The 14,245-nt window shown below is 41.0% G+C and overlaps 1 protein-coding gene across 4 annotated transcripts in view; it reads right to left on the bottom strand.

Moving 5' to 3' along the window:
* Positions 1–14,245, bottom strand: part of ATXN1 (ataxin 1) — a 396,177-nt gene that overhangs the window by 359,864 nt on the left and 22,068 nt on the right. Inside the window, exon 1 of one of the 4 annotated variants that reach the window (XM_082848801.1) lies at positions 8,698–8,804. The exons of the other annotated variants lie outside the window; for them this stretch is intronic. The gene's annotated coding sequence lies outside the window, so the exon portion shown is untranslated. Of the gene's footprint in view, positions 1–8,697; positions 8,805–14,245 lie in introns of those variants that run through there. 4 annotated transcript variants of the gene reach the window in all.

The following is a 14,245-nucleotide window of genomic DNA, read 5'->3' as shown; positions in this document are numbered from 1 at the left end:
GTCCCTGGAGCTGACTAGAATCTCACCGTGATAGAAAAATTTCGATGGGCCACTCGATGAGACAGACGAGGGTTGTACATGGACGAGCTGTACCTGGGCAGCACTCCTTCTTAGCACTGTGCAGATTCACATCTTCCCCAGCAAGGTCAAGGCCCAGGGCTATTCCCAATTAGACCAGAGAAAGACAGGAAGTGGAGAAGCCCGAGGCCACCGTGGGGTTCCCAAACAAATGCAGCTCATTTTAACAAGTCAAACCTGTTGATCAGTAATGGTCCACTTGAGGGAAGGAAGGTCAGAAGACTGAAAATAATTTACTTAGTAAGTTTTAAAGAATGAAAGTGCATCTACGGTTTCCACCCCACAATCCCTTGGACAATTAAAATGAAAAGCACATTCATGTCTTTCTGCTTTACATGGTGTATCTTGCTTTGTATCTGTTGGACACTGGACGCCTTTTCTAGAGCCTTCTTAAGCAAGAAAGCAGAGTTTTCTGTTTACTCAGGTTTCCAGAACTGCTATTTATTACTCCACTACAGCGTGTTTTCATTCCAGAGGAGTGTGATTGTTAATTTGTTATTGCGAGTTTCTTAAGGAGTCAAAACATCCAGAGAAAAGCATGAGCTACACGGGGCAATAAAGGCTAGAAAATGTCTCAACAACATGGAAATGACTCGCTGCCTAAAGATCTGAGGCTTAAGAAACACTCTACCCCTCAATTCACGGTAAATTTGTTCGGATGAAACAAAAAACAGCTCGGACCAGTTTTCAAATCAGAAACCAAATTCAGAAAAACATCTAACTTGAAATATCCTATGAAGATGACTTATAAACTATGTTTCCCTCCTCTCTCTAATCAGTGAGGTCAATTATCACTTGCACTCAGGGTACATATTTGGTTACTGCCTACTCCCACCTTCTCTCCTCCAACAAAACTTTTGCCCAGATAAGGGAGAGAGTCATCTCCATACAAACGGACTACACTCAGGCCAGCATTCTTCTGCACCATTTTTAAAAAAAAGAGGACAAAGCATCCAAGGGAAGCCTAAGCATTTCTATGAGGAAAGACTCCATACATGCAGACCTTTTTGATCAATTCAGATCCCAGTGCACAAGGAGCAAATACACAGGGGCAGGAATGATCGGTAAATATTTGCTAAATAAAAGCAGCTGGCGTTTCTCTATCCTCTTGACCCCATGTCCAGCAAGTTCCCCTTCCCCACCACACCCAGAGACGTTTTCCTTTTGGTTATAACACGGAAGCCAATCACTGGATTAAGATGAAGTACTAGGAAGGAGCTCTTCACACTCAGTGAACTATAAAAAGTTGGGGGTGGGGTGTTCCCAGTAATATTCGAAGAGGTTTCAGTATAAATCTTAGTGTCACTGCTAAGCTGAATCAGAAAACATCGAAGGTCACAGAACTCATCTTTGAGGATGATGCCAATTATCATTTTTCAATACAAATTACCAAGACCTCTTGAACACGATTATGTATGACACAGAATAATTTCTTAACAGGGTCCTGTTGCAGGTGGCTCTCCCAAGAGTTCAAGCCATATGGAGCCTAATTAAATAGTCAACTTATTCCCTCCTTGGTCTGAACTTGTATGACATAATATTTCAAAGGCTATTTTTTTCCAGAGAGTAATTCACTTGAAAACATAGTGGCTTATTACCAAAAGCCTCCTCAATTATGAAGTCATTCCTCTCATGTACAAAGACGGTTACAGCCATAAATAAATGGCCAAATTCCATTCCGTCTCTTTCTATCTCTCCCTCCCCTCTCTCTTGCCCTAGTAAATTTAAGATCAGTAAGTTCAAAATTTTCAAATATTCATAAAATCATAAAGTAAATGGATGCCTTAAATATGATAAAGGAACAATCCATTTATTTATTTATTTATTTACTTTTGCCATACGCGGGCCTCTCACTGTTGCGGCCTGTCCCATTGCAGAGCACAGGCTCCGGACACGCAGGCTCAGTGGCCATGGCTCACGGGCCCAGCTGCTCCGCGGCACGTAGGATCCTCCCGGACCAGGGCACGAACCCGCATCCCCTGCATCGGCAGGCGGACTCTCAACCACTGCGCCACCAGGGAAGTCCGGAACTATCAATTTTTGATCCAGATGTAGATAATTAGGGAAGAGGAATTAAATGAAATGCATAAATAATGCCAAAATATTAAGACGATGGTAGAAATTTCAGCTACTGTGTGTATATGTATATATATCAATTCTCCTAACATACCAAAAATAATAATAAGTGCTCGGTAAATTGGGTTCAGATAAGATGCCTAATATGAATAAGAAAATAAGCCCAAATTATAAACTTTTAAAAAGAGATATAGTTTCAAAGAAGCAGACACACAGATAGAGAAAACAAACTAGTGGTTACCAGTGGGGAGGAGGAAGGGGGAAGGGGCAAGATAGGGGTAGGGGGTTACGAGGTACAAGCTACGATTTATAAAATAAGCTATAAGGATATATTGCACAGCACGGGAAATACAGCCAATATTTTATAATAACTATAAATAGAGCATAACCTTTAAAAATTGTGAACTCACTATACTGTACCCCTGTAACTTATACAATACTGTACATTAACTAAACTTCAATTTAAAAAAGATGTAGTTTTAAATCTCTTAAGTACTTACAGAAAAACTTCAAAATGAGCAATAAATTATTAAGTGAATACACTATGAGAGCTTTATATTTATATTATATAAAATAGCAATGCATGCAAACAGGGACTTCTAAAGTGCTTTCTTATGTACTCTTTTCCTTTCTGATGTACTCAATATTTTGTCTGTGATATAATTTGTATTACTTTTTAGCACAGAAAATCTTTTTTCACTGGCAAATTACTAATATAAACTCAGATGTGGACACGAATTCAGACCACGAAAGGATCAAAACGAACAAAATTTCTGTCCAATGAAAGTGAAACCTTCATCATGTAGACTGTTTCTTCCATTCACCAAGCAGAGATGCTACTGGGCACAAAAATAACTAAAGCTGTCCTGAGCAACTGGAGAGTGGACATTCGTTCACTCCTTCTACACAGATTTATGCACATCTGTACTACTCTCAAACGATGAAGCTGCAAGGGAAAATTTAGAGGTCACTTAGTCCAGACCCTCATTTTACCTGCAAAGCTCTGAGGATCAGAGAGGTCAAATGCCGTGAGCATGCTGAGTTTATTAGAGAGAGGGAAGCAGGTTCCTTTCCTCCCTGATCCTTGCCCTTTCTGCCTCACTGCCCTGGACCCTGAGAGGCGGCAAGAGCCCCCAGTCACATGGAGGCTGACTGGGAAGCAGGACCTCTAAGAAACGGAATGAAGCAATAATGACACGATAAAATGAGCTGTGCAGACAAGTACACAGGAACTGAGGGAAGTGGGGAAGGAGACTGGTTTAGGCTGAAATAGCTGGGGAAACCTTTCCGTCCTGGAGAAGGGGAGGCTCATGCTGGACGTTCACGGCAGGGCAGAATGTGGGAGTAAAGGCAGAGGGGTGAGGGAAGAATCTGAGCCAAGCCTGGTGGTCAGAAATAAACACGATATGCACAGGCAAAGGCTGAGACCTGGGGTGGACACCAGGTTATGTCCACACTCTCCACCACCCTCGGTCACCCTCTCACCCACGCCACCACCACCACCTCCCACATGCCTGTTACTTTGCCCTAAACACTACACAGATAAATTAGAAAACCCCAAAGGAGAACAATAACATGATAACAGTACTAAGCATCAACAGCATTTACCAGGTACCAAGTGCTCTTCTAAGTGTCTTACATATATTGATTTATTTAATCCTCATGCTGATTATAATCCCCACTTTTCAGATGAAGAAACTGGGGCATTAAGTGACTTGACCAAGCTAGTAAGTGGCAGGGCTGGTATTCGTATCACAGGAAATACAAAATCCTGGGATATCCAACGATAACCGAACACACAGGCATAACAGGCCAAGTTTAAATAGCAGCTTCAGAATAGCTTGGCACCCTGTTCCCTATCACATAGCCTTTATCCCTTCCTGTTCTCCTGATAATTCAGTCGCAATTGCTAAGGATTCTTAAGGCTGCTGTCACACCTCCAGGGCTACTTCCAAAAGCCCAGGAGAGCTGATCCAAGTGGTACCTCAGCAATCCAAACACAGTGGACATCTGAGACAAGCCCTTCTACAGAGAGATGGCTGCCATCTGGCAACTGAGAACGAATTTCAAAACCATCCTCCCTTTTTGTACAAAGTATCTGGTCATGGAGTTTGTTATCAGCAGAACCAGGATTAAAAACTGTGACCTTGGACTTCCCTGGTGGCGCAGTCGTTAAGAATCCGCCCGCCAATGCAGGGGACACGGGTTCAAGTCCTGACCTGGGAAGATTCCACATGCCGCGGTGCAACTAAGCCCATGTGCCGCAACTACTGAGCCTGTGCTCTGCAGGCCACAACTACTGGAGCCCGCGCACAGCAACGAAGACCCAACGCAGCCAAAAATAAAATAAATTAAAAAAAAAATTGTGACCTCTGTCTCTTCTCTCTCTCACCCTTATTCTCCCAAGGCGTGTATTTGTATTTTTGGCAAAGCAGCCAAAGGGAAAACATCACACGGAGCCTTCTTGTAGGGTTCGAGGTAAAATGAGTAACAGCTGGACGGAAAGAGCAAAGAGAAAGTGAGTCATGGATATGGTGCTAAATCTATAAGCTTTTTCTCTGGCTTCCTTTGAAATGTTTTCTTTAAGGTCAGAGCTGGAGGCTTATATTTACACACGGCACAACTCCACCTGAGACTCCAGAGTTAGGCTCTCAGTAACATGGAAAGCTCATAACCTTTTGTTCAAATTGCAGCATCTGGACCTGCAGTACTTATGTCCCTTTTACCACAATGTAACCTAACATGAGGCAATTTAACTGCCAGGGCTTGACCAGGGAGATGTGGGTTAGGGGGACCTATCAGCGACTGGTTTCCTGAGACCCGACAACTTCCTGCAATGATGTGTGGCTCTGGGCACCACAAACTAAAAAGCCCTCCTTCGATTCTCAATCCCCATGGTTATATCTTACTTCCACCTATGGATTCTGGTCCTTCCAGCCGATTGCTGACACACTAGGAAGGGGAAACAGGCCCACTGACCGTAAGTCACAAGGGTCCTTAAGTGTTTTGTGCTTGCTAGTGTTTCAGGCATGTTAAGTGTTGGACACTCTTCTTCCTTACTCCCCGGATGAATGAAAAACCACTGAGATCACTGCAGGGGTAGCAACAGACTGAAGAGAAATAAACTTTTTAAAATAAATAACAACTTGGAATACCCTCTTAAAAATAAAATTAAATGTCTTTGTATATTAAATGATATTTGTTACTGCTCGATTACAATTTAAATTGTAACATTCTAAAGGAAAAAAAAATCCCTTTATATAGGGTGGAACTTATTAAAAAAAAGTCTGAACACAAAGCTTTCTGGAATTAAAAGGTAAAACTATATATATATATATTTTTTTTTAATTCTACAAAATACAGGAAGAGTATTAGAATAAAACCCTCTACATTTCTTAGGAGCCATGTGTACCAAGACTTATTTATAGTACCCTACATAAGGCTTGCATTCATGCCCACGGCTCTTTTATAATAAAATTTTCCTTCAAGTTCTCCTTTTGTTGTGAACTTGTTATTGCCTTCCCACTGGCTATACACAACCACACATGTCTTTCAAAAGCTAACTGAAGCACAGAGAAGTTAAACATGATTTATTCAAGGTCAACTCTCCAGTCAGTGGCAAAGCCATAAATACAGCCTCTCCACCGCAGAGCGTTCTGGGTGCTGGGCCACACTGCACCGTGAAGTTTTGACTCTTGATTGCTGTTTTCAAAATTCCCTTGGGTAGGGGCTTCCCTGGTGGCACAGTGGTTAAGACTCCACGCTTCCACTGCAGGGGGAATGTGTTCGATCCCTGGTCGGGGAACTAAGATCCTGTAAGCTGCGAGGCACGGCCAAAAAAAAAAAAAACAAAAAACAGGGTGGACAGAATGAACAAAATAAGAAGATAAAAGCCAGTCTAGGGCTTCCCTGGTGGCGCAGCGGTTGACGGTCCGCCTGCCGATGCAGGGGACACGGGTTCGTGCCCCGGTCCGGGAGGATCCCACATGCCGCGGAGCGGCTGGGCCCGTGAGCCATGGCCGCTGAGCCTGCGCGTCCGGAGCCTGTGCTCCGCAGCGGGAGAGGGCACAGCAGTGAGAGGCCCGCATACCGCAAAAGAAAAAAAAATTCCCTTGGGTATTTTACAGCGGCTCATGTTGACAAGCTAGAAGGAAGCAGCTTTTAACAAACTTCATTAACATTGCACAATTTCACATTCTTGGACCTATCACACATACCAATTCGTTTTTAACATAGGCATTTAAAACTCCCTTTAAGACACTGTACAATTGACTCAAATATATATGAATGGGACAGGATTTAGTAGCCTAAAGTATATCCTGTTTTCTTCCCATTAAATGCAGCTGAATCACAGTGCATGGTAAGCAGTTGGTGCAAAAAGAAATGCTCTGCAGTTAGGGCAGCACTCAACTGCACTAGACCCCGTCCTAGGATAAGAATCGCATGAACAGTGCCTGGCAAGGGTGAAAAAGGCGGCTCTGGGAGTGCAACATGCATTGGCGGGGGGGGGGGGGGGGGGGGGGGGGGGGGACACATCACAAGTACTGAGCTGCACTGAGAAATGAGGGCACCAGAGCTATTGTAAAAAAACACTCACAAGCGTGTGCAGATTAAACAGATAACAAGAGGGATTTTTTTCTTTCTGTTTTATAAAAAGGGAGGTCATTCCTCTCGCTTTCAGGACCTTAAAAATTAAACCAGAGTAGCCAAGGGCTGGAAGGCTTTGAAGAGAGCCTCGAGCATACTTCAGGACCTTAAAACCGGGAGAAACCTAACCCCAGGGAGTTGTTTACTCTGCTTTCTGCTACCACACTCCAAGACAACTTGATCGAACAAACGGGCATTTTATTTTGCTGCTATACCTCTATCATGAAAAAGCTCATTTGCCATTTTATTTTTATCTAATCATGCTGGCTGTTTTTTGTCTGTCTCTCTCTCCCGTCTACCCCCATCCCACCTACACTGGCATTCTCTGTGGTCAAAGAATCTGTTTCAGTATTAGTGTTCAATATAACAAATGTCAAGTAAACACTCTACACATTTCCTGTGCTATTTAAAGCATCCTAAGCAATTATTTGCTCTAAAGTATTAAAGTGTAAATTTTCTTAGCTGTGCCAATTCTTATAGTAATAGCTGTCACAGAACCGTACTTAGAATACTCAAATGCAGCTTTTAAATCAGCTACACTCTTAGGCTACATTTGCCAAGATTTTTCTAGTTTCCATATTTTTACAGCATGTTTTTGAGACAATGTACAAAACTGCAACAAAGTGTCATATGTAGCTCTTTTTTTCATATTTTAAGTTATTAGTAGGCACATTGGTATCTTTGAGCATAGATTTTTCTCTAAGCAAAAAGATGAGAGAGAGAAGATATAGACAGACACATATGCACACTTTAATCTCAATACCATACTGCTTTTTATTACAGGCCAAAATTGTGACCTTTGAAAAAAATCACATTTGATAAAGCTCCAAATCATATAGTTAGTTCATAAAAGGGTCCCCTAACATTAGTTCTGTAAAGAGTGCATGCTATATCTATACCTACAAACACATGCAACGCCAGAAAAAATTAATAGAAGGCATACATATATAAATGTGTATGTGCAAATGACTACATACAGATACACACATATGCCTTTATAAGCACTTTTATGTTCAACTAGATGTGATTATTTTTAATCTTTTAAATTCATTACATATTTTTGTAATGACATGGGAGTAACTTAAAAGTAACCTAGCTCTAAGCGCTTAATAGCTAAGAGTGCATTAAATTGCTACCTTCTCCTACAGAATTGCATGACCCTTGGAAAAAATTTCATGCAACAGGGTACCATTTGCAAACAAAAACCAAAAACCTCCTTTGCTTTTTTTTTTTTTGCGGTACGTGGGCCTCTCACTGTTGTGGCCTCTCCCATTGCGGAGCACAGGCTCCGGATGCACAGGCTCAGCGGCCATGGCTCACGGGCCCAGCCGCTCCGCGGCATGTGGGATCTTCCCGGACCAGGGCACGAACCCGTGTCCCCTGCATCGGCAGGCGGACTCTCAACCACTGCGCCACCAGGGAAGCCCTGCTTATTTTTTTAATGTAGTTAATTATTAGAATGTACTTTTCAACTGATAAAAGAATTATATTATTCCCACCAGGCCCGAACCCATTTTGATTTTTACATATTGTACAAGGTATTTACTACTTGCTGAAAGACAGCATTCAAGCATTAGGGGACAACAAGGTTACACTATCTTAACATGTTCTACTCAATGGCTTCTGATTGTGTTATGAAGTGCCTGCACATTGGTTACCAAAAACGTTTCGCTATTTTAAGAGTCACACTATCAAGGAACCACATGTCTGTATGGCTAATATTTGTGACTTATAACCTGACAAGCTTTTTAGAGATGTGTCAGCCCAAGTCACATTAAATCACCCCCTCAGATGGTCTGTTTCTTAGCATCCCTCCAGAGCACGCCTTGCTTGAGAGGGGATGCGTCCTTCGAGAGCACCAAAGAAACTATCACCCCACCACAAAATCCCCCATACCAGTCATGGCATTTAGGCCTGCACATCACAGCAGAGGACACTCTCCCTGACCTTTTGACGCAGATCTGACTCAGTTCCTCTTCATGCCCCACAATGGCGAGAAAAAGGAGGGAAAACAAAATGAGCGTCTGGCTGGGATACGTTTTTGTGCACTTTTGTTAAAAATGTTTTCAAACATCATTTTTCTTTAGTGGTTACTTCTGAGGTGGGAAGAAAGGTGATGTGATGGGGGAGGACCCCACAGAGAGGACATCGAGTTCGTGGTAATTATGAAATCTGGGTGGAGAGTTAGTTGAGTGCTCACTGAATCCTTATTCTTTAGAGTTTATCTTGGTTTGCAACTATGCTTTTGTATATAGCTCACATCGCAAGTCTCACGATGACATGGGTGGCAAGCGATAAAGTATAATTAGTTAAGAGCATAGGGTGTGAAGTTAAAATGGTATGAGTTGAATCCCAATCCTCCCAGTTACTAGTTGTGTGACCTTGGGCAAGCTACTAACCCAGTTACCTTATCTGTTGAGTGGAGATAATAACTACCAACTAGGTTTACTGTGAAGATTAAGTGATCAGCACAGTGGCTGACATACCCTAAATCCTCAATATGCCAGCTAGCCATTACTATTATTAAAAGGATAGGTTCTCTGCACAATGACCTTTCTTTAGTGTGTGTGCTGTTTCTTTTGTTTGGGATCATGAATCTGGTAAATCAATATTCGCCAACCAAATGATTTATTGAATAAAGATATCAACAATCAAATGCAGTTTTTTAAACTGAAAGGCCATATACTGTTGTCCAGAAGATGCCGAAATGAATGAGAGAAACAAATTTAACACTCCCACAAGCAAAGTGTGAAGAACTTGAGTATCCAGGCACCCTTTCCGGGGAGTCTAACTAATATCAGCAATGTCAGCTGTCTCGTATAAGAGAAGATCAATCCAGCACTAACTTTAAAGTCTAAAGACATCTACCATTCAGGACTTCCAGGGCGGTCCAGTGGTTAAGACTCCGTGCTCCCAGTGCAGGGGGCAGGGGTTCGATCCCTGGTCGGGGAACTAAGATCCCACATGCCACATGGTACGGCAAAAAAAAAAAAAAAAAAAAAAAAAATAGGACATCTACCGTTCGCCCTTATGAGTATTCAGAGTGCACAAAATATGTTAAATCCTAATATCTTACATTAGCAAATAATAATTAGCAAAATCCATGTGTATCTTTTTAAAAGCCATCCCGGGCTTCCTTGGTGGCGCAGTGGTTAAGAATCCACCTGCCAATGCAGAGGACACGGGTTCGAGTCCCAGTCTGAGAAGATCCCACATGCCACGGAGCAACTAAGCCCCTGCGCCACACTACTGAGCCCGCACTCTAGAGCCCGTGCTCCACGACAAGAGAAGCCACCACAGTGAGAAGCCCACGCACGGCAACGAAGAGCAGCCCCCGCTCGCTGCAACTAGGGAAAGCCTGTGCACAGCAATGAAGACCCAACACAGCCAAAAATAAAATTTAAAAATAAATAAATAGAAATAAATAAAAGCTATTCCCCCAATAATATTGAAAAGGAAATCAAAGATTAATTTGTTTGAAGCCACAGGCCACAATTTATTCAACTTTATTGTTCCCTCTGGGCATTCATAGGTTTGCAAGAAATGAACAAAATGAAGTTGAATGTAAATTCAGGAGGTTGGACAGAAAGATGTGTAGGGTCTCTTAAACATCATGAATGACAAACTGCCCAAATGATCAAACTATTAAATTCTGAGTTTCATGAATGACAAAGTACCTCAATAATCAAACTACCATCAACTTTAGTTGATCTTCATAGCTAAACTCAAGAATTAGCTGCTACGTTAATAATGACATTTATCGAAGATATTCCTCCTTCCTTAATTTCAATTTATGTGAGCATGGTCAATCCACAGCTCTTAATTTCAGTATTTAATTCTATTATCACAGTATTAAGAGTATGCCTAGGCTCTAAGTGTCCGGAAGCATAAAGAAACTGGTAACTCTGAGAAATACATATGTTTCGGAGCCAAAGGAAGAAAATTAAGACATTTCCTTTTTTTTTTTCTCTTAATAATTCTTAAATCTCCCTTTGGTGTATTTATTGAGCATTAGTTGTTATTTAATACAGTGGCTCTCCCAGGAGAAAGAAAATCAACAAAAAAATAAGACTTTTCCAGGGATAAAGAGAGAGAGCTGCAATAGAGAAATACCAGAGGAGAATAATCTTTATTTTATATAGCAATTAGAACCTTATAAATAGAAAATATACTTTTAAAGTCATAGCATCGGTTTAGAACTGGCCAAAACTGAACATATTTGGAAAGTTACTGATTACTGGTGAAAACAAAGGAAAATCCAAACTGAAGGATTAAATTTCTTTCAAAATCAGTTACTTGCATGTCTGTACCTCTGTCATAAAGTGTTTATGAGTTTGATATATATTCCAGGCATACGTCTCCTTCCAGAGAGCAGAAACTCCTAACCGTCCATATTCCAAACTGAAACAGATCCATCAGCATTTCACCTAAGAACAGTTCCTAAAAGCTATTAGCAAAGGCTATTCATAGACAGAGAATCAAAAGATGTAAAGATTTTCAAGTCAAAATGTAATGCTTGGGCTTCCCTGGTGGGGCATTGGTTGAGAGTCCGCCTGCCGATGCGGGGGATGCGGGTTTGTGCCCCGGTCCGGGAAGATCCCACTTGCCGCGGAGCGGCTGGGCCCGTGAGCCATAGCCGCTGAGCCTGCGCGTCCGGAGCCTGTGCTCCGCAACGGGAGAGGCCACAACAGTGAGAGGCCGCGTACCGCAAAAAAAAAAAAAAAAAAAAAAATGTAATGCTCTTTAAGTTTCTGAAGCACATGCTTAGAGAAAACTTTCACTAAACAGAAAAGCAACAGCAAGACCATTATCCCTTCACAGAAACCAGCAAATAAAGAATGTACGCACAGAACACCTGGATTTGCTTTTCTGTTTCTTTGCCAGTGACTTTCATACATATATATATATATATATGATTAGCTAACTGTCAAACAAACATTCAGAGCACTGAATGACATGCAGTCACACAGATACACTCTCACACAAAAGAGAGCAAGGCTGATGCTATTTCAGTATCATGAAATATTTTCCTAACCATGCACAGATGGAAGTACAGACTTTTCTGCCAACCGCCTGGTTCAGAAACTTTGCTCTATTTTTAATTATTTGGTGCAGAGGACCCATTTGTGATTAACTTCTGTGTTGGATGGCACAGCAAATAAAGTTCCTGACCCACAGCAAAGAACACTGAGAGAAGCTTAATTACTTTTAAACAGCAAGTGTAATATTGTAAACCATGTGTAGGGACAACTAATTTGTCAAAGACCTGTTGATGGTTCCTGCAGTTTGAAGCTGTGGAGTGTATCAGTAAAACAAAAATCCAGGAGGTCTTAAGGAAGTGACACCAAAATGAAGTGGGTTTTTTCCTCCTTTTTTTTAAATTGAGGTATCACTGACATAAAACATTACATTAGCTTCAGGTGTACAACATCATGGTTCAAGATTTGTACACACTGGGAAATGATCACATTAAGTGTAGTTACCATCTCCTAATGATGTTCTTAATAACAAAGAAATGTTGGTCTTTGAGAAACAACAATGGAGTGAGAAATGGAGAGTAAAGAATTAATAGTGTCGCAAGGACTAATCTTATTAGCACTAAAAGTTTCACTTTTGACTGGGATCGGAGAATGGAATGCCAAAGCTTTACGCACAGGAAATAGACTCAGATGCAAAGAGAAGCTGGTCAGGAAACTCAAACCATAGAATTCAGAATCACACACTACAATTGCTGAGCAGATAAAATCCCAGAAGAGAAGCAGAAAGAGAAGCAGTGGTCTAGCAATAAGGCAGAAAAGGCAGTCAAGGTAAGAATGGAGCAGGTTGGAACTGTTTTATATTTTTAAGCTCTGTGTTACTTTTTAAAAGCTGTTTCCAAACAGAAAACAGTAAACCCAAGTATCAAATCCGTATAAATACAGAAAGGAAATAAAATATAAGGCATCCAGGTAAGAACCTTGAAGGTAGAATAGAGCTAAAACCTAAAAGACATTTATTCCTAGAGAAGTTTTCTTTTGATCAATTTCCCTAACATTTAAGTCTTTGATGTACCTGGAAAACCTCAGATTCTACTGAACAATAGGTCACAGAGAGCCAAAATGTTTCAGGAGTAATAGTTTGCAAATGAGTCCAAGATCAATGCCAGAATGAGATGGGAATTGAAAAAAACTCAACAACAAGCACCTAATTTCTTCTTGAGAAGTGTACAAATGGAGAATAACAGAATACCCTTGGCAGGGGGATTCTGAAGTCCAGCTTCTTAAACCACTATCACTGGCTACTAGCTTTTGGCTGGGTTGGTTGACATGGCAAGACCGTTAGAAGGACACAGACAGAGTTGTGGGCAATTATGAAAGTTCAATAATTGGAAGCAATTCAGGGAGCCATCATGTGGAGGAAAAAAAAGTGATCTGTTCCAGAAAGTCCAAAATAAAGTTGACTCCTACTATACATATTCATATTCTTCCTTCTCTACTATGCAAATCAGTGAAGTATATGCATGGGTATGTGTGTTGGCAAGAGACTAGAATATTTTTTAAAAACAGAATTAGAAAAAAAGCACATCTACGACTGAATTATTGATAGTTGCAAACGGTTTCATAACACCAATGTAGTATGATTACTATGGGCCAAGGGCCATGGCTTAGAAATGGGTTTTATTTCATTTAGAAATGTTTCTATTTGCTATAACAATAGCCACTGTGCTGGGATGGGATTTGACCTGTGTCTTTGTCCGTAAAACAATCCTATAAAATATGTAAACATGAATTCAATTTTCTTTAAGTCAAGAAAAACAAAACTATGGTTGTCAGAACAGGAACGGCTTTCTGTGGGATATTCTAGTTAAATGAAAGCTATTCAACCTGAATCAATTGCTGTATCCATTCTCCAATACACAGCAGATTTATATTTCACAAGGTTTTTGACACAGAACAAAATGTTACTGAAATACCTCTTCCATTCCTTTTGTCCTACATAACATTCCAGGGGCTGAACTCCCAACATGGGGCATATATTTGTCAGCCTCTGTTTGCACTGGTTCTATTCTAGTTTGTCTTTGTTGCAAATTTTCCGTGTTGACCCTTTCCTGGCAAAACATTAATACAGACTTTTGGTTGTGTTGCAACTTGCAATAAAAAAAAAAAAAAAAACACTTACATTTTTATTCTGCACCATCTTTAAGCACCTGTAACTATTAAAAATAGGCCCTGCTGTTTACACCAATGACAGAACTTTTTTTATATACATCTGCTTATATAAACACTAGAAATTCAGGGAGAAAATTATTGCGATCCAACAATCCACACATTCCTACGCAAAACCAATCACTTGAGGATTTAAAAGCTAGATCTGTGGCGAGAGACAGGCTAGAACTAGCAGGAACAAGTCTGTACAAGATGAATTTATCCTCCACTGCCTCTCCGCTCCAGGTCATCCCAGGACT

Source organism: Leucopleurus acutus, assembly GCF_964270905.1.
Source record: "Leucopleurus acutus genome assembly, chromosome: 10".
NCBI classification, from domain to species: domain Eukaryota; kingdom Metazoa; phylum Chordata; class Mammalia; order Artiodactyla; family Delphinidae; genus Leucopleurus; species Leucopleurus acutus.
The sequence above is the reverse complement of the archived record's forward strand: the minus strand, read 5'-3'. Positions and strand labels throughout refer to the sequence as shown.